The following is a 26,864-nucleotide window of genomic DNA, read 5'->3' on the forward strand; positions in this document are numbered from 1 at the left end:
TAAAAAAAGTCTATCAATTCCAAAAAATCCTGACATTTTCGTGTTCCGTCCCCATTCCTGACAAAAGGCGAAAATTCCTGACATGTCAGGAAAATTCCTGTCATCTGGTAACCCTACGCGCGGGGGCCGACTTTATTATGCCAGCCGGCGCGCGCCTATTGCAAGTAGTAAAGGTCATTGAACTTTAATGTGAAAAGATGCTAATACTTTAAAATGCAAATGTAGTATGATAATTCTATTCCAGTTACACTGTAATGATAGATAGATGAACTTTTTTATGACTGACAAAAATATTGTTGAAACTATTTTAGCTAATACGATAGATATTGTAGGTTTTAACGTCTCACAAATTTTAGAAATTAGTGAATAGCGGTTTGTTGAGAGTATCGTGCCGTTGCGAATCGAAGTAGAGTAACATCCCCGCCGATCGGCGTATCAACGTCTGGTGCATCGAACGATACACGAAGAAACTTTACGAGGCCGCACTTGCCGGGACCCGTGCTACCGGCAGCTACACCATCGCGCTGCGACTGGACCCAATTAATCGCTGCGATTATTGTCTTTCCGTCAATGTAGCCGTGGCTTAGGGGTGGCGTCGTCAGTCGCAGATTTAGTGCGCCGCGGCGTCGTGCGGGGGGCGTCGCGTCGTAGTCGTAAAGCATCGGCACACGCCACTGACGCGTCGCTCCGAACAAACGCGTTGCGTAACACCATAAACACTTACCACGTGCGATATTACGTATTACACTCATGCCTTAACACACGTGACATAGTGGAGTGCTTTGTGAAGAGTATGCCGTCGGCGCGGGCCTGAGGTGAGTTTATTGCTTTATCCGCGCGAGGGTCCGCGAGTTATGATCCAAAACAAAGTTGCGAGCGCGGCTCTATTGGGCCGGGTTTGGCACAAACGCTTACTATGTCGTACAAACGTTTTAGGGATTGTAAACTTAATTCGGTGAATTGCTTTAACCTGATTTTGAACGCAATTTAGTAAAAAATATACTCAAAAATAGTCGCGAAATTTTAAAATGACAAGTCGATTTTATCAGGCTTTAGTGGGAGTTATTTATAATAAGATTCATTTTAGTAAATTATCAGTACAAGGTAGGTAGATGAAGAGTTTAGTAATTTACCATTAAATTGGACATCATTAAAATGTTCATAATAACGTCTAAATTAACTAACATCATTTTACAGAACAGGTAAAATACTCAACTAAAGTTATACAGACATCGTAAATTTTATACCATATTTTGGTGCAGCGGAGTGGTGTTAACGGAATCGGTATAGATAATTCCAATTGAAATGGTAAATTAAGGTTAACATTAACGTAATTAACGCTAATTAATCATTAGGGTTGAAATTGTTTCTACCAATTCCGTTGACACCACTCCGCTGCCTGCACTGATGTCTGGTTATAAAACAAAAACTCTCACTGAACTTATGTTCTCCAATCTTATGTAGATAGAGTTATTGCTTGCGAAGAAATTTAACATCGAACATAGGTAGGTATAAGTCCACATGAGATTTGCATAATAAAACAATTTTCATACATGCAAAAATTTTCTAAATGTAGCAACAAAATACTGCCATCAAACTCAAAAACTGTGTCATAGAAAAAATTGCGTAAGTGATGAAGTTTTTCATGAGAAGAACTAACAATACGCAAAATAAAAAATGTTTAAAGTATTAAAGTTACTACCAGTAAAAATTAGAAAGTGCTGTTTAAATTTGGACTCTAACCCCGTGTGTTAAAACAACGATTCGCGTAGCGGAATCACAACCGTCGTAAAATTTAACTGCCGGGCCGTTAAGTTACCACGAGGTGTTGAAGATTCTTCACTAAGGGTGACTAACGGTTGAAATGCCATCAAATAATTTACGAATTGCTACCTTTTTGACATATATTGACTGTTAATTTTATTACTTAATTATCATTACATAGGCATAAACAGGATTCTTTGGATTTAATTATTCCTTACAGTTGTGTCTGTTATGATGTCATGAAGCTAAAATTTTGTGGTTTAAGATAGATTACAAAATGAAAAAAAAACATAAAGTATATTTATAGATTATTTTAAAATAATTTATATTGTAATTTAATATTATGAAATAAATCAATCTAAATCTATTCACATTTTAAAGTATGTAGGTAATTAATATATATAAAATATCATTCATAATTCATATTCTGACGGCGAATCCTGTTGGCGATAGATTAAAAAAAACTTACATGAATACACATAGGTATCATACTCACTAAGTAGTAAAAACTTCTTGTTTAATATAGTAACTGTGTTCAGATAAATAGTACATATAATGTATGTCGGTTATCATGAACATTACAATCTTATAGTTACAGTTACATAGGGTGTTTATATATGTACATACAGGCCCACTTTTGACATTGTTCAAGATAAGATAAAAACATAAGAAAAGGTGATATTTCTAATTATAATCTGTGCTCTACATAATGGGTGCTGTGCTCTACAGGAAAACGCTCTAATATTAAAATAAATAACCATAGTAGGCATTTCATAACATAATTATTTAAAAAGTATTATTATCACACTCTCACTGATACCTGAGTTAAAATGATTATTGATTTTAAATCCTTACCGGACACGTATTAATGTCCAGAAAAAGTTATAAGTAAGTAGATACTACACTATAGGAAATTGTATCATTTTTAGTTAGGATACATATATACATTTGTCCTGGGTACCTAGGTAAAATGCACATAATGATTTCAATATTGTCTGGAAAAAATATTAAAAGTTTCGAAGGGTGACCATGATTGCAAAGATTAATTAAAGGACATGATTAATTATTATAAAGGTGCATAATCTTTAGATTAAACTGTCATTAAATTAATGTCACTTAATTTTGTAGTATTGATAATTTATATAGAAAATCACTTAGATTTCCTTTTGAATTTTACGGTATTTTTACATTGCCAAATTTTAAACAGTGTAAGTGAACCTTCCTGTAAAAAGCAGTGTACCTAATCTTCTTGTCAGTTCAAATGACTATTTATTTAATATTCCACTTATATACAATCGGTCAGATATATTACATATTTTTTTTAAATTTGTTAGTTTGTTATTAGCTAATTTCAAATTAACAAATGTAATTGTAGAAGGGTAAGTAGATGGGGCAAGAGAAAGACGTGTGGATTCCTTATAGGTAACTGTTTCTCTTTTCTAGTGCAAAATAAACTATTTCTCTTACCCCCAAAATGATCTTAAATAAAATGGCTTAACAATATTTTTTCTCCAATATCGCCACAAAACTTGTAATGTTAAGCCGTGCAGCTAGCCACTTTCCGACTTTAAATCCTGCCACTTCCTCAAGTCTAGAAAAAGCTCGGGATCCACCGACTACTTGTCATTCCGCTCATGACTCCTCCATATTTGTCTTATTTCATCAGCTTGTTTGTTAGATCTCAATCTCTGTTTATTATTCACTGACGCTTGTTCATAATTTTTCAAACGAGTCACACACTTATTACCTACAAAATAAAGATCATTGTTACAACATTATTTCAAGTGAATCTGTTTTATTCAGGTTAAATGCCACACCTTGCTCAATTTTTTACTCCGTGTTTGTAATTTGTAATTGAGTAATTGCTGCGCTTAACTTATAATTGTAGTAATTATTTACAATTTGGTGTTAATGCAGAATTTAACTTGTTACATTTTGTGTTAACCTCATACAGTTTAAAACATGTTATCTTCATAATACTTTGAAATTTTAAATTTTAATTGTAACAAATCGTTCACTCTTTGACCATTCATTTTTAATTATCTTAAAAAATAGGTACATTTCTTTTTCGAATGTTTGCTTCATATCATAATGGTAGCTTGTTCAAAATTAGTAAACCTTATATTCAAATTGTAGCTTTGTTAAAAATATATTATAGATACTATTGCCTGTTTAAATTCACTTTAATTAACTCACCTACTGTAATATTTGTTTGTGATATCTATTCATTAAAGTACCGTAAAATGGGGTCAACAGAAATCGCGGGGTGAATAGAGAAATTTTTAACTTTTTCTTTCAAGTTGCTATATTTAAAAACGTACATCTCTAAAATTAGATTTTTTGGAATGCGTATATAGTAGACTATTTATTCTCTACATTGATACCAAAAGAACTTAATCAAACTGCCTAAAACTTAGATTTTTTTGTCTCTAAAGTAAGATCTCGCCGAGGTAAGAAATGAAGCCTGTCTGAACTTTGTTCTAGCGGTAAATGTTTTGACATTAACTAAGTAAAAGTTAGCTAACCTGGTAATATAGTATCAGTAGTACCTAAATAATAAATAATATCACTAATTTTCTCTATAATAAAGCATTTTTTTTGCAAAAAACCAATAACAAGCAAATTTACGTGATAAAGGGGTCAGTGGACACGCATACGGGATGAACAGTTACGCCATAGGGGGTGATTAGATACAACAAAGGGGTGTAAAGACACGCCTTGGGGGTTAAAAGACACGAAACAATAATTTTGTGTCAAATAGCTGTTTAACAGATATATAAACCACTTGCCAATAGAGTATCCACATAATAATGACCAAATTCGATGCCTATGACAACTAAAACTTAATATTTCTATTCACCCCTTTCTTGTGTCTATCGACCCCGTTAAGGATATGGGGAAAACAGGTAGTTTTTTTTTTATTTTCTCTGAATTGGGTTGGTTAAAATTTATTTCACAAATGCAAAATTGATGAACTAACCAAGACTCAAAAAATGATATCAAAATTATTACTTTTATCATTTGGATTATTGGCGAAATTCGTCCTTGAAGTTGAAAATTGTGTCTTTTCACCCCGTTTTACTGTTGCTTAAATAAGTACTTATTGTAACAGTTTTCATTCATATTTCGAACAAGCACTAATACATTCCGACATCTATAAATCATGCAATTAAAATCGCTTATTTATTAGATTGACTGATTTTGCGTGATGGCTTGATGCATAGTTATCTTAAAAAAATGGCAACGCAGACGCCTATGGAAATGTGACTACACAAGTCTCACGCTTAGGTATATAGTTTTTATCACTTTTTTCCTGTTCAATTTCTAATAAATAAGTAAGGTTGACATTACATACGATAATATAACATTTTCATCATATTTCCTTTAGATCTACAACTCTATATGTATGTCTATACCAAGGGGTTCTTCTCCCCGTGTATTTTATTTTACGTACAAATACAATTCCATATAAGTAATAAGAATTCACACAAAACACACAATCAATAACTATACTAATTTTATTATTGCCCTTTTTATTGTTCTTGCGTCAACTAGACGCGTAAAAAGCGCAGTAAATTCGCTTAGGTCTTCAATAGACTGCATGAAATTACCTCCCTTAGGGTCATAAATTATCATCTTAATAAGTTAATGAGTAATTCCTGCGATAGTTGCGTTTTTTGTGCGCGCCGGGGACAAGTGTCAGCGCGCCCGCGCCCGCTACCGGTCCGAGTCGTTATTCCCATAAAAGTAGCGCTCGCGCATCTGCCTTTATCGAATTTGATTAAAGTTCATGTTTATTTATCGTGTATTTATTTAAACAAGGAGTCCGTATTCCAATGCCATTTAGAGTCAGTAATCTTGGCTTTTGAGTAAACCGGGCGTTTGCGTCAACGGTTTTTTGACAATAATACCTTATTCGGTTATAGAGACAGTCTAGAATTCATACAGCTTTTTTCTAATATGTGGTCTAGACTCTTTCAGTCACGCATGCCGATCTAAGTATAATCCAAAAAAGTGTTGTAGGCTGTCGCTCTTGTACAGACTTTCATACAGTAGCTCTCTTCGCAACACGTTTCTGAGAATGTTCAAGTAAATTAAAATGTAAACACATGGTCATAAATTAGCGGCCAAGTGAATTACATTTTTAAATTCACTTTAGCTTTACGTAGTATTATGTGGAAACGTTTCGCGTTATTCAATTTTTGTCTTCTTCGATTCGGCTCACGTACGGCCGATCGGGCGCTATCGAACTTTTAATTTCAGCAAAAAATCGATACGAAGCGTCAAACATTACGGAGTAACAGGTGAACGTCTACCTCCCGCGCGGACCACGCAAAAAACCTACATCTGTTAGTGAGAAATTTATGCAAGCATCGGTCGTACACACGATCATATCTACTTGAAATACGTCGCTGGAGACAAATTGCAGTCACTTCAAACGTGGCGAGCGAGTGTCCCGACGCCGCTACGGAATAAGCAAGCAGCCGATTGTTTCGCTCCGCGGCCCCGGATCGTGCGGAATCGATTCTACCGTTTTAGCAACAAAACGCAAAATCGCATATCGTTAGAAACCGTAAAGAACCGTAGAATCGCCCGTAAAGCACCACGCTTCAGCTTAAATCCGCATAATTATCGTATATGCAATAAATTGTTCGGCGTGCGGGCGAGTGTCGTTTGTATTCCCTTCGCCTCGTTACCTACTTGCTAATGCATCATATCCGTAATAAAAAAATGTAAACTTGAAAACTAGTGCCGTTTAGTGCAGAACCAGTGGCCATCGTATATACATATCCGGGGATTACCACACCTTGCGTTGCAGCTTGAATTTCTTATCGATTACTTTCCTTATAGCCAGTAAAACTAGATAAAATTTCGTTGCTAATTAATTGTAGTTCGAAGAACGAATAAATTAAAGCGCCAGCAGAAAGAGTTCTACTTCATTTGCATAGATAAAATAAAATGTCATTAGAATCGCTGTAATAAGGTAGTATTAAAGTACGAATATGAGCAGACACGGTAACATTTACTTAAACATTTATCATACTCCATGATTTACAAATGTTATGACCTCAGCGGTTCGATAATGAATGAGCCGCTCGTAAACGTCGGAATCAAGAGAACATTATTGTCAATAAAAAAGCCATAAACTCTATTAGGCGTCATAAACCACACACATCTGGCCGAGGAACAGCGCCGCGAACAAATAATATTAATTATTCAATTATGAGACAGGTTAATAAACTGTAATCAGATTGAGATCGATCAACGAAGTGTTGTGGCTAATAAAACGTCGCCAACTTCAAACAAGAGCAATAACAATAAGTAGAGTTAGACCAAGAAAAGTCTGCAGCGATTTTGATAGCCCACGCAGTGCAAGTGTTATTTACGCGTCATAATTTCATGGAATTTTGACGTTTAAATTAACACTTGCACTGCGTGGGCTATCAAAATCTCTGCAGTCTTTTCTTGGTCTAACTATAGTTTAATTTTCTTTCTAATTTAAATTGAACATCACTACTTTTTATCACATATTCTTTATAATAGGTAAGTAACTGTATTTATTATACAGGGTAACTTTCAGGTGACACAATATATAATATGAATACTTACAAGATATAAATGCGACTGTAAGTACCTACTCATTACTGTGAGCAACTTATGTGAGAGTAAAGACCAACCCTGAAATCGCAAAAAAAATCAGATGTTTTATACTAAAGTTCAGTACACAGTTCGACCATTTTTTTTGAGATTTCAGAGTTACTGATATAGTAAAAATTTATTATAGCAAGGAGTAATCACCATACTCACAAATATATCTTGTGTCACTTAAAAAATGTCACCCAGTATTAATAATATTTGTGCCCAGGGTCGACCTGAATGCAGCATTACGTACAATGTCGTAGAATGATAAGCAAATGCCGATAAAAAACACGGAAACGAGGTTTTGTGAGGTTCACACAAATAGAACAATAAATTACCGCAAGGTGTTGTTCGCTCAGCCTTTGGCCACAATTCTCCAAACATTATAGGTCCGTATTAATTCGTTGTCAAAGCATTAGCATGATAATTGGGTACCTGCTTACTTAGCAGGTGAATAGCCCTGAGTGAGCTTTTGTCTAAGCCTCCTTTGTCAATTTGTGCAACGCTCGTTGTTCCGTTACATTGTTTCCCGCGTTGCATATTTTAGACCTTTCTTTACCATTTTTTATAAGCTAACGGGCCTTGAAAGAATATCGTAAACATAACGGGCATTACTTCTTATTTGCATCTTTTCTCTCTTTAGCATCACAATAGATGAATGCGGAGTGTTTTGTGTGAACTCTCGACTCTAAAGTTGAGCATTGATTTCGAGAATTCCGTAATTTTAAGTTCTAGCACATGTTCTTATTTTGACTACTGTTGATTTTTAAACAATATGAATTTGTTACAGTTTTTCCAAACTACCGTTTTTGGACATTAAAAAGCATCTTTTGTTTTGCTACTGTTTCTATTTAAAATGTAATTCAATTGTTTTATGAACCGTCTTGTCGTTTTCATGATAAATCAGTTTAACATTGTATCTTGATATATGGTTGTTTTAGCGCTTACTTTCATTGGCAACACATTAACTGTATCTAAGGTGTTATTAAACCGTGCAGATAATAAGTCTTGGCTAATAGTTAATTATCGCGGCCATTGAAGCTGATCGTCAATGAATAGCTAATATTACGTTTCAAAGTCATTACCAGACTGCTATCATATTTCAGAAGCAACTTGGATAGTACTTATACAAGGAAGAATAGGCAGACCTCCATAATATATATGCCATTGTTATAAAAACATCTTACGTGTACAAAAAGTTTTGCTCTAACTATCCACCATCCAAGAACCAGTCTTTTTGATGTACCTTCCACCTCCACCTTATGTCATAGTACCTACCTATAAAAAAAATGCCAAATTTTATTGTACCTGCTTATTTAAAAAGTTTACACCAACACCTATTGGCCAGTTTTTCACGTACCGAAGTTAACGCTCAACGATATTAAGACTATTTTTCACAATTTTGCAAGTCAAACATCCCAATTTCGTCGAAAAACTTACAATGTAGTCGCCCAGCACGCGGGCGATGGTGCGGCTCGAAAATTGTAATATTTCAAAATTACTCAAGAGTCGCGTTCGCTTGAATAATGCGATAAGTTTTGAGTTGGGGTGGTTTCCCTCCCTCTTCTCCCCCCTCCGTGCGTGCCGACTTACCCAGGGCCTTGTTTTTGAACTTCTGCCTTGGTTTGATCAAAATATACCCGGGCTTCATTTAACTAAGACGCATTTAAATAAGTTTATTTGACCAGGGAATAAACTCTGCTTGCGGCTTTTAGGCTCTCTCTGAGGGATGTGTAGATTTGTTGCATGCGTGACCTTCTAGCTTATCTGGCTTCCCAACTTCTAAAAACTTCTGCTCCTAAGTGCCTCTACATTATTAGCAAAGAGAATTTGAAATAGAGGCGGATTGTCAAAGTAAATTATGTATCCACTGTAAATTTACTACCATCTTTCGACAGAAGATTAAAACTGAGAGAACGCCATTTGAATTTGATCCTTATTCTTTCACTGATTTGTTAAATATTGAAATTAACGCCATCTACTTGACAGTAGCCCAAAGGTATGGTAAAGGCAATCTTTTCGAGCGATGGCGCCATAACCTTTGGCCTAATACAGTCGAGTAGATGGCGTTAATTTCAATATTTAACAAAATAACACCAGTGAAAGAATATGGATCAAAGTCAAATGGCGTTCTAACAGTTTTAATCTTCTGTCGAAAGATGGCAGTAAATGTACTGTGGTTACATAATTTACCATGACAATAACTCTCTATACACTCTATTCTCTTTGTTATTAGTTAGTGGCGGCTGTTTAAAACTAATTCTTTAGGCACCTATCTAATACCTATATTCTTACAACGAATGTACTTCAAAATAAATAATACATTAATAACTTGCACAAAAAATATTATGAAAGTTTTGAAGTAGGTACATTTGTAATCTCTATACATTTAACTTCATCCCTTTCTACAGTACTTGCTTATGCAATTTGAAGATGTATCGACGAGAACTGTTTTAAATACAACACCCACTTAGTAGAGTCAGTAGCATATCTTTAGCTTAGTCATGGAAATGCCAATTTTCCAATAATGCAGTAAGAATGTGTAAATGCATGCTCAGTTTTTTTCTTGTGGTTATGGCGCCTCAGGCGGCAACAATGTTAGCGTTAGCGTCAAGTATTTGAGAAAGCACATGGGTGTCTAATTAAAGTACCTACCTACCTGTAGGGCGAGCCTCGTTACTAGGTAGATAACCAGTTGATTGCGTCCGATAATGTTGCTTTCACTCGAGCCGCTAAAGTAAAGGTTCATTATGAAGCAGATGTTTCAATAAGTTGTCTTTTAGAACCAATTCCCATTTTGTAGGTTTTCAATATATTTGATTAAAAATAGTTGACTGGCCTTTTAAATTGCGTTGAATACTAAGCTAAGTCTGCACAGACCAAGGTGCAATAAACACTCTAATTTCAATTATAAATATAAAATATGTTGTGGCTATCCCACACTTAGTAACGTCAAAGTCAGTGTGGAGTTAGCTTAGAGTGGCTCTAGTGAATTTAGTGGAAGGAAAAAATTAGTACATGGTAGATGGCACATAGGCATAGGTATGTTGTGTTTTGTCAGTTCTGAGGAAAAAAGTTAACAAACTTAAAATCGATATTCTTACTGTTACTGATTTATAAAATTTACTTTTGATAGACGATAAGAGTCTATTGTGTAAATGTTTAGAGCTTTCCTTAACTCTACAGAATCTTACAAGAAGGCAGAAAGTAGAAATTTTAACAATCTGTTGGCCGCTCACTACCAAAGTTGGCAACTGTGGTAAAGTTTGCCGTAAGTAGTGCCAGGTGTTATCTGGTTGGCTTTGGCTCTAGGGCAAGTTGATCGGGTTTTGAACCTACTCGATATCGTTCTAAATTAAATTTATACCTGGACGTAATAGATGGTACGTTACATTATTATTTTCCATGTAATCATTGAAAATTTAACAAAGTAAGGATTGCTAAACGATGATATACTTTCATACATAATTAATGCATTAAGATTAATGTACCTACTGGGAATTTAAAAATTCGTCTTAACGTGTAAAAAAACCTAACCTAACCAAATGTTTAAGTTTTATTCGTTACACTAATAAGGCTCCGCCAGCTCAAGCCTAAAGTTCACCTGATATTGGGTCTACAATACCTACAACCGGGATTGAACCCAGGACATCGGTTCTGGTAGGTCCAGCCACAGGGTCACTACTAGGTAACTCTGAGTTAAAACCGTCATCGTTTATTTATGTTTATCATTTTTGTACCTCGATTAAAATGTGTTAAACAGTATCAAACGATTCTTTTAGGAAAATTGGTTACTATAAAAAAAGGCAGAGCCAAAATATTCTTTAAAATTTCAACTCCGCATAGCAACAAAAATCCAAAGAATGGAGTATCTATATCTCATACATATGTATAACCCATTATACGTAGATATATGGCATCAGAAGTTTATTCCGGAGGCCGCACGTGGTTAGGACCATGTGACAAACCGGTCTTGGGCAAGCCTAGTAACCTCCAAACGACTTCATACCAACACCAGTTCCATAACGTCACAATTTATTTAAAAGTTAACAAAGTTTACGCTGCTTTTGATTATCATTTACATGCTCGAAAGTCTGAAAGGGCGTAAGTCTCGCGAATTCTTAAATAACTTACATCTTTCTTCAGTTGATTATTTAAATCAACTGTGTTTTAAAGCGTCGTAACTGTTCTAGAATGTTAGTAAATTTTGCACTTTTTTAAGTTTGAAAAGTATGCTGTTTAAGGATTCCCGATTCACTCTTAATGTTTTAGTTAGTTGCGTAGTGTGGGAAAACTTGGATTAATGCGTGTGAATGATTTTTATTGCGATTCGGTTTCGTATTCGTATTTGATCGTTTATGCACACGATAAACTGAATTGAAACTGAAGAGAAGGCAAAGAAAAACTGTAAACAAACATAAAAAATAGTCAGTACCTACCTGATCTCAGGAACGTCTCATCGCGAAATAGCAATTTACCTTCATAGGTACCTACTTATATTGAAGTGTTTCGTAGGGAACTGTCAATTTTGTGACTAGCATTTCATACAAAGGGACACAATAGGCTTCTGACCGTGTATAGCTTATAGCTTGCTTAGAAATCCAACTTGCTTTCTTCTATATTTCAGAATCTATTATAGCCTCAAGCTGATCCAATTATTAAATCGAGAGCTCAAAAGAGTCCAAAACTCCAAAGTTCCCCGCGGCTGCTTGACGATTCCACAACTCGGAGTCTAGGAACTTCGCCAAAGCGTTAGCTTTAACCGCAAAACCTCATTTTATTTATGCCTTTACTTTATTCCATTCGTATTACCTCATATATAATTTATGTGCGGAATTATTCTGGTTTATATTGTCATGGCATGAGTCATTTGGTACCTTTGACATTTTTTATGTAGTCAGGCTAGTACTATTGATACCTACTCGTTCTGATGCCAATCAAACTAAAATGATGAATTAAATAGTTTTAAGCTTAAAAGGTATTTCTCGTCTGTCCTCTCGTACCAAAATACGACAAAATTTTAATATAGAACGTCAACTTACTATACCCATGTAAAGAACATATTATCCAGGAGCATAATATATCTTTAGTTTTTAACCAAGTTCATTTATGGCGAAACATCTTTGCAAGGCGCAAAAGAGTTCACTCGGCGCGGCGGCGGGCTTGGCTGTGAGTGTTGAGTGAAAATATACTACTCATATTCTACCAGTGATTTAGCGAAATAAGTGTAACCTTACGAGTATAAGAGAGTAATGCAAAACTTAGTTCTAACAAAGCAACCTAATCTTAGAGCATTTAGTAACTGGAAACGTCATGGTCATGGCTGTCATTTTCTATACGAAACAGTCTGCCGATTTTTGCGGGGGAGGGGACGTCAAATGTATTGCTACAAAAGTTTGCACAATTGTGCAAGTTTTTCGGCAGAGGGGTAACCTCTTAAAGGCGACTCCAGTTATTAAATGCTCTAAGAACCCATTAATCCATCAGCTTTATGATATTAGCAGAAATTGATACATTTAATGAGCCATGCACCTTTTAATTACAAAATCGTCAATTTACTCACCTAACGCCGAGTCATGGCAGTGGTGTCAATCATAAAACATCCAGTATGGCTTTCTAGAATTCGAGCCATGCAATTGTAAGGTGCCGGAAAAACGTCGACAATTCCATGAAAATGCATGCGAGCAAAGAAACCAGCCGCGAGCGGCGGAATGCCACATGTCGTCTCTAAACCGTCATCAATAGAACCTTCCTTATCGCGATCTAAATTAACCCCTGTGCCTAATGACGTAACGTCAAAATTTGGTTAAAGATCAATCGGCACTTCCGACGTTTTTGACCGCCGTTGTAATTGTTTCGAGTTTTTATTTGAAAGCAAGGTGCAGATACGAAATGCACTCTTGCTAAACGTATCGGTAATACCGTCTGCCTATACGGCACATAGCGAGCACAACCGTTGGCTTCCATTGTCCATAAACAAAAGAAATCGTTCACATTTAATTTGAAGTAAACATTGTATCGTAACACAGGAATATGCGAATTGTGCAAGATCGACTGATTGACGTTAATCAATCATTTCCACATGGTGTTTGTTGCATAAATATTTAACTAGCCTCAGCTCGCAACCTTGCCCGCGTAAAAATAGTTAAAATCTTATAACCCAACTTTAACCTCCATTGCGGTTGAATTAATATATCTAAAGAATAATAAAAACGCATAATAAGGTAAATCCTTTACAAAATGTCTTATGTAAAATCCCGTCAACTACTCAACAGTTAACTCACGACGTATGATGTCAAACGTATTCAAATACACATCTCTGCCCCTAATCTCGCAAGGGCACAAATTAAATCCAACTAGGAGACCAATTCTGAATTAATAATTTGGTACCGTTTTGATACGACGTTTTGATAGATTCGTGTCATTAGAGTCCACTTAAGCTAACTTTGAACATAATAAAGTGAGGCAGTGTCTTGATCCGTCATATTTTAATGATGACATTGTCATTACAAATCCGTCCGACTCTATAGACTGACCGCTTAAACGGTGCCCGCACCTTCCCCGCCGCCCTTAGTCGTCCTACCCCGTCGCCCCCGTACCGCGCAGGCGAGGACTCATTTAAGCGGTCAGTCTATAGAAGTCTAGACATTTCACTCGCACACAAGGTGCGCGAGAGTTGAACTGCGAGTCGTGTCTAGGTCGTATCATAACAAGATCAAAAGTTACAATTGGCCTCCAGTTGAAAACTAGCGGTTATCTATGTGGGTATCGGAGCTTACAATTACTGAATGCGTTTGGAGTACAATGCAGTGAATTGACTGCCTCAATTGATTAGGTGACCTAAGTTGGCGCTTGCCGGTGGATTTAAGACGAAGTAATGTTTATTATTCTTTTCATTGAAGTGGTGGTATGATTGGGCCCAATTTTGAGATAGGACTTTACCCAGCTGTGGGAAAATTAACCAGGCTGCAAAAAAGCTGTGGATATGGATGAACAACGAAATGAATGATACCGATGGTATAATATTGTCTCCATATTTGCATTATGAGCAAGCACTTGAGCAGGGTACAGTAAGAATACTACGGCACTTTTTTTTTCAGTAACAGTACAATAATAAAACTTATTCCATTTTGTTAGGAGTATACTTAGTGATAAAAAGACAATATGATTCTCTCTGCCTATATGCTCCATTGACTAAAGATTCTTGCCAAAATATACCTATTATAAATAACATAAACAAAAATACAAACGAGAGTGCGAATAGAGCTTGTTATTGTCGGTTTGCTCCCATGACTGTAATCCTGTTGCCTTTTTTAGACCACAGAACATTGTAGCAGTTTTTATATCGTCTATAAAAGGTGATAAAAACGTGCATTTGCTATGCTAAATCGAGCCCACCCATGTTATAAATGCTAACTAAGCTAGATAGCGAAAGATTAATACACAATAGTCGTCGATAGACGCGAAAGACATGCAGGTGTTAAACCACTCCTTAATATATTATTTAAATTTAAACACCATTTGGTCCATTTGTCAGTATACATAGGTATTAGGTGTAAGCGGTTGGTCAGAGGTCAAAATAAATAAATACTGCTTTTTTGGTATTCACTTGAGGGAATGTGCTCGATCTACTAAATTGCTCTTTGGGCTGAAATTAAGCAAAAATAACATGAACGCTGAAAACTACGGTCTTAAGCAAATCTAGTAGAATAATATATCTTCTACTCCTATCTCTTCTTGTTCGAATCTTCCTATTTTATGCGAACTTACGAATATTTACATGAAAGGGCAGAAGAAAGACTTATATCGATTATATTATTTATTGAGCGTGGCCCAAGCCCTCTCGAGCATGGGGTCTATAGGCCAAGCCCTCTTGCGCATGAGAGGAGGCCTGTGCCCAACAGTGGGACGTATATATTATAGTCTGAATTATATTTATATTATTATACTTTTTAAGATATTTATGTAATAAATTTAAGTTATCATCATCATTTTGTTGCTGTGCTGAGGTGAGCCGTGGGCAAAAATAATCTTAAGGTACCTATAGAAGTCCCATCAGTCTGAGTTGAAGGAGTAATATAAAATAAGAAACAGTATTACCCTTAATAAACTAGTAGCATTTTAGAAACTTACTCGCCAGCGAATGAGTGCATCGGTACCCGGCTTACACACTTGATTGATGGGCCAAAGGCTGCCGTAGAAATTAAAAAAAATAAACAACCAGACCAAGCCACGGGCAAAATCTTCAATTAAACGCATACTCATTTTAGATAGACATTTAATTTTCATTGAATAGGACGTTACGTCAAGTTTGTATTCGATTTTAATTTTATCGGTATCATTGTTTAGAAAGGTATGTTGGGTGGCATACTAAAGATAACATTCCCAGTGAAGACTTTTTATCACATTATTTCAGTAGAAAAAGTTTTGCAAGTTTTTTGCGGTCAAAAAGTTTTGCAAGGAACTGAATCATTTATGAACTGAGGGTGACAATTGTTTGTAGAAAACGACCATCGAAATCAATTGAGCACTAGACATTTCGTTAGAACCATCATTCGAATAGGTACATTTTTTTCTTTTCAATTGGCATTTCTCGTAAAACGGATCTCATCTTGGCTATGGGCCCTGATACCAAAAAGAGGTAAACACAGACATGCCTACGCATATAAGAGTCTCTAGTTATAACTTGGTAATGTTTCATTATATAATAGTTAAAGATCTCAAGGCCAGACGGCGCATGTTACCTCTCACTCGTCAATCGGCTCAATCTGCGCCGCTTCGAATTAAATGCTTGCATTGTATAAACTCAAGATTATCTTAGAAAGAGTTAGAGGATAATAAAATAACATGAAGCTTTTATTCACTGAAATACTTATTAGTAGCTTTATTATGACTATATTAAAAAAAGTACGCTACTTATATCAAACGGTGAAGGGCAGTTTTTAATATCAATGCATTTCATACTGGGTTTGGCTTGATTTTTATGAGAACGTAAAAATCATGCATGCATGTCAATTGTAGATATGTAGGTATAGCAGAATACAGGCAAAAAATCTCGATAAAAAATTTGTTTTTATATCCCAGATACTATACAAGGACAGTTCAATTGCCCCAATTTATCAGACCGTTTTGTCATTTTAGTACAAAGTTGTTATAAAAGCAGGACAACTGGATAGTAAATAAACAAGCTTACTTAAGTTGTCTCTCTCTATCGAGTTAACCATGGCAGAACTAGCAGAGACGTCTCACTTTCACATCACCGTCCCAAGTAATAAGAAGAAAGACGGACGCCGGCCTCTGACGGACGTCTTCAAAGATGATTTATACTGCGCAAAGTCCGCCTAATTAGGCCGTACGCGCATTCTATGTAAATTTTAACTGAAATATATGCTGCTACTAACTATCCAAACCTCATATCCGAACCACTTCCGTTTTTGCAAAAACAACCTTGAAATTAAGTTCATACGCTTCGTTTTTGAACGTCCGATAAGCGCATACAACGAGATTACGAAGGCGTCGTATTTGATTCGTAATTGTTTTCGTAACCACCTGTCTGAGTTTGTTGTTACATAAAAATAGAACTTTAACTACAGGGATTAGAGTTTATTTTTGAACCGCGCCAAAGCGTATTTTAGGAGGTTGTGATAGTTATTGCCTATGTTATTTTTATGTCTAACATCGCGTAGGTAGGTTAAACAAACATGAATTATTAAGCGAGTCGTGATTGGAATTGATAATTAATTAGGTAGGTACCCGAGTATTATGAATATTGTGTGTAGGTTGATGTAATGTTAGCAAACGGTTTGTGACTGATGAATGATATGATAGCGGCATGGATCTGAGACTTTTAAGTGCTCATGAATAGGAAAAAGTTTTTTCCTAGTTTATTCCGAATACAAGCTAATGTCAGTGTCAAATGTGACGTTTCTTCAAACAAAAATTCACTTTTGACACTGACACATCAAATCCATATCGTTTCTAGATCTATCAATTGACGTATCTGAAGGTTTGAATCGGGCAGATAGACCGAGCCTCTTTTAGTAGGTAAGGATCAAATGTAACAGATCAGAATACGCGTCAAAAGTATCTACCATTCTCTGATAAGTTGTGATAACAAAAAATATGTCTCTATACGTAGAACAATTAGACTGTAACAGAACGCGAAATCTCTATTTCTAAAAATTCCAGGGTGGCAGTCTGGCAGATAATTTTGGCGCTTTGTTTCATCCGCTACTATTAATGCTGACTGTACAAGAAATGAATAGAATCAGGCGTTACTTTGCGGAAATCCATATTAATTAAAACCAAAATATTACTTTGCTAATTCGCGAAAAGATAACGTGCTAGTCAATCAGTCCTAACCCGTTATACTTACTTGCGTATTTTTACATGCAATTAATGTTCCCACCCTCTCTGTTCTGTAAGTATAACGGGTTAGCACTAATTGGACTAGCACGTTATCTTTTCGTGGATTAGCAAAGTAATATTTTGGTTTTAATTTACTGTACGAGTTCAAGCGTACCTATTACCTACCTACGCATGTTGCATGTATACGTGGGGTATACTGAAAGTTTCTGGATTCTGATATATGAGTCATCTTATTTTTTCTAAGTGGCCAGTTCCAGGAATTTTCAGTATGCCCTAAGTATTATCGTAAATACCAAAACGATAATTCATAGCACAGGTAATAAACAGAAAGGAATACTTATACATAAAACATGTTTTAGTCTTACCTACTCATAGTTTAATTGAAAAATGGAAATGTCGGAAATAACTACATACGATTAATGTCTAGAAAAAAAAAATATAACAACAAAATACAAGAAATAGCATGCCGGTTTTATACATCTCACTTCATCTTCTTACAGGCAATTAGAAAACAGGGTCGACTAACGTCCTTACAAATATGTAACACCAACTCACCAACATTTTAACATTACCTCTCAAATCCTGCATTTAAAATAAGATAAATACATTTTAAAGCGATGGTTAATCTTTGAAGCACCTTCACGATGGACCTTGTAATGAAATTTACACTTCTAAATGAATTCTGCGGAGCATCAGACCAGCTCAAAATAAACACCAAGCGCTGTACAAAAAATCCCTCGTACCACAAAAATTTTACTCAAACACATTTCAACAAACCGGCTTCATTTTCATCGGTATTGCAAAAATTATACAAGATCGAAGTGTCTTGGTACGAGGGCCTGTACTACGGGATTGCAAAATGGGTAGATATCGCTTAAGGTGCAACGTATTCTCCCAAATTTCGCCTGTGACAGTGGTTTCGTGGTAGGGAGGAGGACGAGTAATGTTATGAGCAAGCCATTATTGTCTCGCCCCATACCGTAAAACATTACACAGGACTCGACCCGACGAGTATATTACAGGAGCTGTCAAAACCACTACTAAACGTATATTTTATAGTTTTGTGAGCACTCAAACTCCAGTTAAATGTTATTCCAGTGTACTGTACAAATTCTGCTGTATTAAAAAAAACGGATTAACTTACATTTATGTGTATGGATAATGAACATATGTGACGTTTTCAAAAGGTTGTCAATAAGGCTGATTTTAAATTGAAGCCTTGAAGAAAAGCGCCTTATTGACAACAGACAATAAGTACCCTTTTGATTGAGAATGGCACATATGTAATTAGATATGTGCATACATAAAAATATTTTATTACACAACGAGCATGCGTCCTCCATGTGTTGTAACATTTAAATAGGATTAAATTCGGCGATTTTACATGAATAATGTGAGCACTTATATCTTCAAATCATAAATTTAACAAGAGTCTAGTTGTGCGCCTATAAATTTATAAGCTGCCACGATAAATTAATTAGCGAACAGGAAGCGACACAGTGGACAACAAAGTGTGTAATAAATAAACATTCTCGATATAACTGTATAGTCTTTTTTGTTTTATCAGCTCCATGGAGTTCCAGCGAACATTTTAGGATCATCTAGAGCAATCTGCCAAACAGTAGAAGATGCTGTGATCCCTGGGGGATAAAATACTTATCAATAGTTTCCAGTTTTATTGGAATAATTTCGTTTGCTGCGTGAGATATTTTGCACAGATTTCGCTCCGTGTTATGTTGAGGTTTGCGCGATATGAAAATTTATGTATGAATTAGTTATTTAAATTATAGTTAAACGATTTATTAAGTACATAATCTATTTATTGTGGCATTATATTTTATGTAATTCAATTAAGCCTAATATATGAACAAGTGAGGTGTAATACGAACGAAATCTGGCATAAATAAGTAAGCAATGGTGGGAGTAGTGACAGATTTATGATTTTTTATACAAATTGTTGTCTTTTTGGAAGATTTTAAACCGTTGTGTATTTCGGAAAAACAAAATCCCTATCAAATTTAAAAAAAGGCTTAATTATTGACTCCCATTTTAAATTGTTCGAGGATCCTAATTCATAATATAAATCTCAATGTGATTACTAAACCATCACTATACTCGTACCTACTAAATAAACACCTCTAGCATTTCTAATCCTATCTAAGACCAGTAATAAATAGACGGCTACTTTTGGCAAATAAAGGAACCTGTCTCAGCAACGGTCTCTCGACCAATCAGAAGTCTCGCCTTAATTATAGGTTTGTTCAAATTAGGAACGTCGCACGCGCAGGATTATTTGAAAATAGTATTTGCTGATTTATATACTTGGGAATAATTATCTCGACTGTCATTTAGTTGTTCTGCGGTTAGTTATTGCAGTTTGTTTATTAACCGTTTAGTTGAAGTGTTTTGTACACGGACTAATTTAGGCATCTGCCTAAATTGGCCTCTGCCTAAGGCGGGTAATTGTCATTCTTGTCTACTGTTTACTTAATTAATTTTAGGTACCGACTTAATAGTTTTAAATAGTATTTGTGGTGTTGAGGTTTTACGAAATTTCGTGAAATTACATATGGATGTATGTACATAAATATATAAGACAACCAAGCCGAAGAAAACACCTACAGATGTGCACCTTGCACAAAGTGTCCAAAAAAGGAAATATGTATATAAATTTCTGGAAAATTTTAATAGAAATATAGGAAACTTTTATTTGAAAAATGGAAAATATCGAAGCTCATACAAAAATATTAGAAGTTTCCATACTTATTCCATTTCCCAGTTTTGGAAATTTCACATCACTCCACATAAATATTTGTGGAGAGAGCTTAGAGCATTTAATAATCGGAGTCGCCTTTAAGAGCTTATCGCTTTGCCGAAAACCTTGCACAATTGTGCGTACCTTATATGGACTGACGTTTATCTGTCATACATTTGACGTGCCCCTCCCCCGCTAAAATCGGCAGACTGTTTTGTACAGACAAGGCGTCTGTAGAACAGTTACTAAATGCTCTAAGGGAGAGAGTGTAAAAGAAGGTATATTGATTACATGATGCGCTCAGAAATATGTTAAGTTTAAGTGACAATGTACACTTGCATATGCACGTGTACCTACTGTACTTAAGGCTTAACGACAACTTGTTTCTACTGCAACAAAGCTTCTAATAATCAAATAAACCTCATTAATTACTTACCTTATATTAATTATTTCACACGAGATCACGGAAACTAATGAAAACAGGAAACTAATGAAAACCCATCCGTATTAGGGTTACCAGTTCAAAAATACCTTGCATAGTCGGGTGCCTATCGTCATTCCTGACTCAATTATTTAAAAAACAAACTGCCGTTGCGTGCGCGCTGTGTCCTTGTCGCACGTGATTTTTGTCGGCACGCGCTATCTCTGTCGCTCGGTGCGCCCGCGTCGCCGATAACCGAAGAATGTGCGGCTGACTTCAGACGGCGCTCATAGACAATTTAAATTGGAGAAATTGGTAGCGAAGTACTTCATGGAACTGGTCATAACGGTCTAGGGTTACTAGACGAAGGGATATTTCCTGATATTTTTCAGGACTGTCGTTGGAAAATGAAAGTGACAGGATTTTTTCAGGAATGATGTGACTTTTTACACACTTTTATTTAGTTTCAAATATTTGCTGCCTATATTTATTTGTATGTTTGATATCTAAATTGAATTTGAACTCATTCTTGATATCGAATTCAGTTGAAATTTGGAGTACTTCCGTAATTCTAATGATAATGCAATAATATGCTAACATGGAGTTGATCTGATGATGCAGTCGGAAGATAGCCAAGGGAACTCCTCTATGGAAGAGCACAACACATCGAGTTTAGGCTCATTAGAAAGGTCTCGAGAAGTACTTGATAAACATGCATATTATGAGAAGAACAGTCAGGAATAAAAGTGTGTCACAATTTTTATTTTACAGTAACTTGTTACAAGCATTAATTTAACTTGCAATGTTTATTCGTTTAGTAGGGCTAAGATGGTCAGTTTTTTATCATCTGTCATCATGCCTGTTACGTTCTAACAAGTATGTAAGTGCGAAAGTGACCATGATACCGCGACAGGACTAAAGTCCTGTTAGTAAAAAATAATAGAAATTAGTAGATATCTGGTAACCCTATAATTTAACGGTCTACTGTCGATGGCAAGATAAAAACATGACATGTGGACGGGGATGGCGGGTATTTATTCTATTGATGTAATAACTGATTGCGTGTATTGATTATTATCTACAGCAAGTATCGGGTAGTGATAAGTGTTATAAAGTATAGTATGAAGGATTCAAAGTAAATAGTGGACTAATTGCAGAATGCCCTCTGACGGTTTGATAAGAATTAAAGTTTTTCTTTCGTTTTTTTATTAAGTTAATAATCTCCGATAACTCTATTTGTTGAGTACTGATATATGTAAGAGTAATAAATCAAGAGTAAAGTCAGAGTACCTACGTTTAAAAAGTATAAGACGAATTTCCACAAATAAACCTAGTCCCACAATAAGCTCAGTAGTACTAGACGACGAAGACTTATAGGCTGGACTTGTAGGTACGAGACTTGCAGACTTACCTACAGAAATAAGTTTGTGTTTTTGTAAAAGCCAAGCGTATGATACGTAGACAAAATAATGTAACGATAAAGTATCTATAGAGGCATGATTAATTGATCTGTGTTTTCTACATATTAGGCAATAGACAAAACACTCAAATAAAGCAAATGAAGAACACGCGTTAAAAACAAGTCGAAATTTATTCCAATGGCGCATAAAGAGAAAAATCCGGGAGACGGTCGAAAAGAAACAAAACTAAAGCGTTTACTTCCCGAGAAAATTTTCAAGTAGTCTTGAGTTGGTATTAAGGGGTAGTATAATAAGGCCCTGGATTAGGCGGGCTCTTGAGTGAGAATAAGCCCAGGGGAAATCCTGGAGCGCAGCTTTCCTGGTAATTTATTACTTCTCCAACGCTGGCCTTTGTATCGGATGCGCTGGATGAGATATGAGGATGGATTAGCACTCGCCACAAGTAATTAGGATATTTTCGTCATGTTTTGAGCGAAAATGTTTCACTATGGTCACGAAACTCGTAAAAGTACTTAAATGTTTAGTCATAGAATCATGTTAATTGATAACAGCTATTATTTATTTAGCAGTGCCTAACATCAAGCGACGTTTTCTAAGCTTTCATTTGTAAACCAAATCGTTTTAAATATAGGTATGTTCAATTACGAGTAATATTAAAAAAAAAATTGGGATAAGCCATCTTGGTATGTAAATGTTGCTATGCTGATTTGAGGTAGATATTTTCAATCATACCTACCTACCTACTTAATATTTTATTTCTTGTACGAAATCACTTATACCTAAGTAAAGAAAAGTTTCAAGAGTAATTAAGGCAAATTTGTAAACCTATTTAGAGTTTTACAGATCTTGTTTTTTAATACATTACATTGGTGCACGAATCTATAGGTTGTTAAATGTATTTTCACGTGTAAAATATAACCCGAAACTCCCGTTAAAACGCTGCATATAAAACAGTTTGTTTATACGATTTAAATCGCCACAGCGAAATGAAAAGGCAAATAAACCGCGCTTTTTTGTCTGTCTACTAACTCTGCACCCTACTGTTGCTTTATGCGGGCGTCAATTACCACATTGCAGATGTTTCTCACTAAAAAGCGTTTAAATCTAAATTGTTTACTCGATATTAAAGTTAATATGGTGATATTGAACTATGAATATAACACGTAAGATGATCTCTGGTGTCTAACAGAAACCCACAATCATCACGCTGTTGTGTTTAAGTTAGGTACATTTATTAGGTATTCGTTTTTTAATGTAAATATGGTAGTGTCCAGATATCTATCTATGGGCTTTTGACACATGTAATATATCAAATTATTTTATAACACCTACCTACAGTAGAAGCAAATACTTAGTGGGGATGGATTTAAAAGCACGTAGCATCCCTAGCGGCTTTCCACAATTTAAAGCTCGCTAAGTGCACTTTAAAAATCGACGCACCTTAAATCAGCCCCTAAACATTAATCTTTTTGTCAACAACCCTTTTTACTCAACAAATAGCAGAATCAGTTTGGATTGTAGCCATCGGAGACAAAGAGATGCGCGATACATTACTGTCCTCTAAACGAATTGATTTAATGAGTTCTTATACTAATTGGATTTACGCTTGGCTGTATTCGTCGAGATTAACGCACCTTCTGCGCGGCTAAGTTATACTCGACTTGCACTGTAAAGACACGCTGTCGGTGCATAAATTAGGAATTATATACGACATTGTTTTAGTGTCAGCTTTGAAGATAAACACTAGCCTTTTAAACGCTCCGGTATTTAAATGGCCTTACTATATATTTACGTCTCTATGCGGCGACTTTCGCGGAGGAAATGGTCTTGCTTGCCTTTTATTTAGACTTTAAATACGAAGATTTGTAAATTTTTATTTTTATAAACTGATGTTGCTTTTTAATATTTATTTTAGTTTAGTAAATATAACTCGCTTTTAATCTTGATTTATGGCCAACATTATCAAAGGCTAGGAATATGATTGATTATGCTACCTGAGTATACGCATTTTGGCAGTTGCGCAACTGTTCGCTTCTGTCTTTCTACCTACCTTTTGCCTGCGTGGTGTATTTCCTAGTTATAAATTAATTTTCATAAATAATTGTAAATAACTGTTAGTGACTCTTAAAATAGTAAGATGCTAAGTATTGTGCATACGTTACAAATTCCACACAATATATTTTTTATTTTCTTGACACCATTTCATATCTTAACGCAAACATAAAGACGCTAATGCAAATAATAAACTTCATACGCAGAATACACTACCATAATTCTGTTTTAAAAATCGGCTACTCAATATTTCAGCAGCAAGCAGCGGCTGTAATAAGATTTCTATTCATCCTACAGATAACCGGGCTATATTACTAAGAACAATCAGTTTATATCTCGACCAGCTTGTTAGAATGGGAGGGCTGCCAAAAATTTCGACCGCCTCGACCGTTAGTTAAAATTTAGTATTACATTTCTTATTTCCACCGACGTATTAATAGGCGTTTTCTGCAAATTATTTAATCGAGTTTTGTTAAGGCCAAAATTAATGGCCCTTCTAAAATTAAGATATTATCACTATTATTATAAACAAATAGTGCCTGTGATTTTCCGTTTAATAACGTTAGAATATTTTTTCAGCGTATCCAAATATTTATCAGTGTCAATCTAACTTTTCTTAGCCAAATAATTTATAATTTTAGATATTTGGGTCATATAAAATAAAAAGTTAAAAACCTATTTTGTCTGATATTTTAATTCAATAGCTAATTCTGTGTCCAGCTCGACCCAGAAATCGTTTAGTTTGTGTAAATTTTCCCAAACTTTATGAAACCGTTGCATAACTGTTTTCGGTTTTCGGCCAGTGATCGAGCGACCTCCTATTAATCGCGGTAGTGAATTAGTGCGGCGCACACACGTTTGTAGTGTACAGACACTTAATTACGGGGGCAGGACATAAATCAGGACTTCTAATATTAAACGTGCCTTGGTGGAATGGCTGTCTGCGACCGTGCGGTTTGGTCGCCCTAGCGGTGATGAAAGGCTGGTTGGGATGAAAACTGGGAAAATAGTTTTAATGAAGATCGTAGTAGATATTTGGTGAATGAGTTGTCTTACTTGTCTTACATATCTACCTATGTGAGTATGAGTATAGTCTAGAAAGTTCTTTGAATTAAATCCAAACATGCTGTTAACTGACTTTGCAGTAGGGTAGACCGAGGCGAATCGGGTCATTTTTTGTTTGACGGTCAATAAATACAAATTTTAAGGTGATACTGTTATTAATAATATTTAGTTGGATAAATTATTTATTAATGAACAAAATCCAAGGTTCAGACATAAAATCAAACTTAAATATGATTTATGAAAAATAAAATACAAAACCTCTTAAAAAATCGATTCGCCCCATTTTAAGGGGTAAAACGGATCAAAAAAACTGTTGCATAAAATCTTAATTAATAATGGTTAACAATGTTAATCATATGATAAAGAATCACAAAGGTCAAATAATTGAGATCAACTATCATTGGTATCTTTAATGTTGCATTTGAGCATTATTTTTAGTCCTCCTTTCTAGTTCAATTTTTTATCACGCCACCTACAGAAAGCGCAACATAATATCACTCCTTTAAGCTACTATATATTTTAACAATAAATCCAAAACGTGCTAATGGCCATTTAGCAACAAAATCGAATAACTTAAATGAAAATAAACAAAAACTTTAAACTTTTACAAACCAAAACATGAAAAATCACACATATCCGATTCACCCCATATGAGAAAATTAGTTGTTGGTAACAAAAGACTCTACGTAGGGACAGCGGTTTCGTTAAAACCTTATTAGCAGCTGTAGTCATATTTTCTCCCGACCATTCCCCCTGGTACCTCTTCCTTTTATACGTACGCACCATCTAAAACATGCGAACATAAAATAAGCCAAAGAAAAACGTCCAAAAACCTTGTTTTATAATGTGATCCTAATCGCCCCCAATCAGATGATCGGAATAACCCCATATCATATGTTTGAATTATTTTCGCGTAACGGAAATATACCTTTAAATACAATAAAAACAAAATCAAATCAGGAAACACTATGCGCCATTAACAATAATTAACAACAATTACAAACCTTTAGCCTTTTGCGTTTACTTTTATCACGGACTGTATTTGCACATTTTTTACATAAGCGGTAAAATCACAATACACCTGTACGAGCGACTCATCGGGAAGTGTCACCGTGACCGACGCGTGAGTCTTTTCCGATGGCAGTAACTGTGGCGACATGCGTTAGGAACAGAGCGAACGCGGGACGCTGATTAACTGGCTGTAACTAACCGCGATATTTCAAATTTTACAAAAATGCTTATTTTGATCCGATTTCCCCAGTGATCCGAATCGCCTCGGTCTACCCTACATATGGTGCCGCACTGTACCGCACTAGTGCAATAATTAACACATTACATAATGTCGTTAAAAAGGGCCACATGTACTGTAAATGTAAAA

At 35.5% G+C, this 26,864-nt stretch overlaps 1 protein-coding gene across 2 annotated transcripts in view; it reads left to right on the plus strand.

Annotated features, from left to right (window-relative positions):
• Positions 1-437: 437 nt before the first annotated feature.
• LOC134806020 (homeotic protein antennapedia-like) overlaps positions 438-26,864 on the plus strand; it is a 252,761-nt gene continuing 226,334 nt past the window's right edge. For both annotated transcript variants that reach the window (XM_063779226.1, XM_063779228.1), the window contains exon 1: positions 438-815. The gene's annotated coding sequence lies outside the window, so the exon portion shown is untranslated. The remainder of the gene's footprint in view (positions 816-26,864) is intronic.

This window comes from Cydia splendana, chromosome 2 (assembly GCF_910591565.1).
Source record: "Cydia splendana chromosome 2, ilCydSple1.2, whole genome shotgun sequence".
NCBI lineage: Eukaryota > Metazoa > Arthropoda > Insecta > Lepidoptera > Tortricidae > Cydia > Cydia splendana.